Source organism: Mastomys coucha, unplaced genomic scaffold (genome assembly GCF_008632895.1).
Source record: "Mastomys coucha isolate ucsf_1 unplaced genomic scaffold, UCSF_Mcou_1 pScaffold20, whole genome shotgun sequence".
In the NCBI taxonomy this organism is placed as follows: Eukaryota; Metazoa; Chordata; class Mammalia; order Rodentia; family Muridae; genus Mastomys; species Mastomys coucha.
Window position 1 is genome coordinate 110674482 of NW_022196903.1, and position 4458 is coordinate 110678939.

The following is a 4458-nucleotide window of genomic DNA, read 5'->3' on the forward strand; positions in this document are numbered from 1 at the left end:
TATGTAGCTCCTTCCAGAACTACATTCTTAGCACTGCCCTAATGTTGCTAATGCAATGAACTTGGATGGACCCACCCAAAAAGGGGAATGAAGCTAGAAGACTGATAGTTAGAAACCCCAGACCCCAGCAACACATACTGAGTGTTTCCCATGCAATATGTGGAACCATCTGTCCCAGGACTTGATTCCCTGGAATTTGATGGGTGGGATATCCCTTCTTATCTTAGGCATCTCTTTTGTACTAACTAGCCAACCATCAGGAAGTGTGGGTATCCTATTCAGAGAGGAAGAGGCAGTTAATTTTTTGCTCCTTGGATTTGGCTTCTGGTATGAATCTGATCCCCAGCCCCATCACTTTCCCAGTGTTCTGTCCCAGCCATGTACAGTCACTCACCCCTTCAGATCTGGAAACAACCTAAATGGCAAGGTTCAGGGAGAACAGCTTGATCATCCTGCCACCCAGCCTTAAACTCCTCCTTAATCCTCCTTAATTTGCTCTGAACCCCATGCCCCTCTCTCTCTCTCTCTCTCTCTCTCTCTCTCTCTCTCTCTCTCTCTCTCTCTCTCTCTCATCACCCATTATAGAGCCTGATATTGTTTTTTTGCTTCTTTGAGAACCAAGCTCTGCTCTGCATTCTGGCTTTGTGTTCACTTGGGTGCATCCAAGGTAACATAGAACTACTGCCGCTGGGTGTGGAAGAGATGGCTCATTGGTTAAGAGTGATCACTGCTCTTCAGAAGACCTCAGCTTGGTTCCCAAACCACACCCCCCATCCCCACTCCCACATACACACACACACACACACACACACACACACACACACACACAAATAAACCTTTACTAAAAGACAGAAAATAAGTTTCACTTCACCTACAGGCTTCCTGGGAACTGGGACTTTGTCTTGTGGTGTCTTACATGATATGTGAGTCTACTCCCATCACTCGGTTGCTGCTCTTCATAGCTCTCTTTGCTAATAAGCTCCTGGCAGTGTTTTCACAGAACCCTCCTCTTTATGAAGATGGTCCTCACGTGTCTGAAGAAGGGATACATCTGGGCAGCAGCGGGGACAGTGGCATCTGTGCCTGCTTTTACTTGGCCCATTTCTGCATTGTTCTGTGTTCAGTCGTCTACGTTGATTATAATTGAATTCTATTTATTAACTTAACCTGAATGATTTAATACATGTATGAGTGTAATTTGTATTTTTGTTCTTAATTCTATTACCTGGGTGCATGCTTTCTACTTTGGTATGCTTTTACTATTTCCTTTCGTCTTTCCTTAGGAACATTGCCTTTGCTTTCATTTTCTCCAGTGGTTTAGAAGGATATATCTGGTTTCAAATTAACTGCTGCTTCCCTTTATGGTTTTCCAAAGCCTACATTCTTCTTTTTTCTAATTGCCAAAGTCAAGAACATTTAATCACTTTATATTCTCCTGTTAAAGAGGAATTTTCACATGGGTATGCCAGCATGATGGTTCATCCCATTGCTTATGTTTGTGTTACTTCTACAAAGTTATGGTTTAAATACCATTGCACCATCTAATTTAATATATTTTTAATTTTAAGCAAACTCAATTTTTAATTAAAAATCCATGAACCAGCTCTGAGTGTGTAATGAGCAAAATTTAGTGTGGTTCTCCACCAACCCACCCACAAAACTTTCGACCCTGTCTAAAGAAATGCAGAGACAGAGATGAAGCAGAGACTGAAGGGATGGTCAAGCAGTAACTGGCCCAACTTGAGACCCATTCCATGAGCAAACACGCTAATCCCTGACACAATTAATGATAATCTGTTATGCTTGCAGGCAGGAGCCTAGCATAACTGTCCTCTGAGAGGCTCCACCCGGCAGCTGACTGAAACAGATGCAGATACCCACTGCCAAACATTGGATGGAGGTTGGGGACACTTATAGAAGAGCTGGGGGAAGGATTGAAGGTCCTGGAGGGGATAGGAATTTCACAGGAAGACCAACAGAGTCAACTAACCTGGACACTTAGGAGTTCTCAGAGACTGAGCCACATACCAAAGAGCATACACGGGCTGGACTGGGGCCCCTGCACTTATGTAGCAGATGTTGCAGCTCAGTCTCCATGTGGGTCCCCCAACAACTGGAGCAGGGCTATCCCTAAAGCTGTTGCTTGTCTATGGAATCTGTTCCCCAACAGGGCTATCTTGTCTAGCCTCAGTGGGAGAGGATGTGCCTAACCCTGCAGAGAAGTATGGTCCTCATGTGTCATGGTTTCTCCACATACAAATGCTTGACTTTGAGTAATTCAAATATACATTCTCCAAGGGACAAGGATTTTTAGGTCATCTAGTCTGTCTCCTATGAATGAACTAAATGTCTTTTCCTAGAAAAGTTCACAAGCCCTTGAATTATCTTTATTCTTTTTAAAATGAACATCTTTGTTTTTTAATTTTATTATTTCTGCATGTGTGTGTATGTGTATATACATGTGTGTGTATACATGTATGGTGTGTGTGTTGGGGGGTTATGTTCACATGCCTGTTGGTATTAGCAGAGGCTTGAAAAGAGCATCAGATCCCCAGGAGCCAGAGTTGAAGGGAGTTGAAGGGAGTTGGGAGCTACCCAGTGTGGGTGCTAGGATCCGAACTCAGGACCTTTGCAAGAGTTGCAAGTACTCTTAACTGCCCAGCCATCTACCCAGCGATTTACATTTGGTTTTTTGACTTTTTGAGACAGGGCATCAGTGTGTAATACTGATTGGCTTTGAACTAGCAACTGTTCCTACTTCTGTTCCTGAAAGCTGAGATTATAGGTATATGTCACCATGCATAGCCCAATTCATTTAAAAGTTCATATTCTCCTCTCAGTAAGATTTTCTTCCCTGCTGTGACTTTTTTCTATGCATTTCTTTTAGTTATATTTTATAAAGCACCTGTTAGTTGTAAGTTGGCCTTTCTACTCTTGATGTCCATTACATTTCCTCTTTTTATATTCTTCTTTTCTTCTTCGTATATTCATTCTACTTCCTTAGCCTGGGTTTTCTTTTTTTTTAATTAGATATTTTTTTTATTTACATGTCATATGATATCTCCTTTCCAGGTTTCCCCTCCAAAAAAAAAAAAGAAGGAAAAAAAAAAACCTGTTCCCTTCCCCCTCCCTGCTCACCAACCCACCCTCTCCTGCTTCCTGGCCCTTAACCTGGGGTTTCAACTCTGAGTCACTGGTGTTTCTATTGCCAGGTCTCCTCTGAACTGTTTATAGCATAGTATATAACTGCTTATAGTATGTAGCTGTTTATTATACTATTTTATAATGTTAATTGTAGCATATATATAACTATGTATATGTAATAAATTACATTTGTTATTAGTTATATAAATGTTAGTTATATAATTGTTACATTTATTCTGTAACAGAGGCTTTAGCACTCCCACATTTCTTCTAATTACCATCCAGTCATTTAGAAATTCTCATCCTACCTCAGCCTCTTTTGTGTATTCATTTCTGATTCATAGACTTCATGATTCTCATATTTTATTCTGAGCATAGAACTTGTACGTGACGATGTTTTTTTTTTCTGTTGTAGATGATACATCATTTTCCCCACTGTCTTGGGATAACTGCTTCTTGTAGTCCCAGGACCTTCTTGTTGTCTCACCAAAGTCACCAGAGAACAAGAAAGAAGGTCTCCATATTTCCTCACTATTCTTTAAAACCATAATCGAGCCAAGTACACTAAGAACTAGGAAGTGAGCATCCGCTTCTGTCCCCTGCAAGACTGAACTGTGGGTCACCTTATATGCTGACCCTAGCAGAAGCTCTCCTCACAGGGGTCTCACTTGCTCCTGTTACTGAGTTGATCTGGACAGTCCTCATCCTGTATCACCCAATTGGGTGACTATAAAGAGGACAGTGTGTTCCTGGACAGGCTGGCAGTCACCACTCCTCTTCTCTTCTGTGCTGGAGCCCTTCACACATAATGCCAGTCCCAGCCAGAGAAAGCTATGGCTTTTGCTTGCTTCCAATGCCATTCCCATTGAGTTTTTTCATGTAGTAACTAATAGAACAAACACTTTCTCCATGTAACAGTGTCCTTAGTAATATGTGGTAAGAGTGAAGTTCCGTTGAGTAGCTGGGGCAAGGGACAGAGTGTATATTGCTAGGGATATCATGGTCCCTTTTTGGACCTTAGTTCTTAGTTGGTTCTTAGTCTTTGGTTCTTAGTCTCTTTAATACAAGATTCTAGAAACAAGTTTGTAAGAAAATGGAAGGACAATTTCATTAGAATTTGAGAGAAAAATCACAGGGCAGACAAACTTTAAATCTCAGCAGTTTCCAGGTGTAGGGAGAAGAAGAAAAAGAGAAGAGAAGGATGAGGAGGATGAAGACAAAAAGGAGGATAGGAGAGGAGAAGAACAGGAAGAAGAAGAAGGAGGAGGAGGAGGAGGAGGAGGAGGAGAAGAAGAAGAAGAAGAAGAAGAAGAA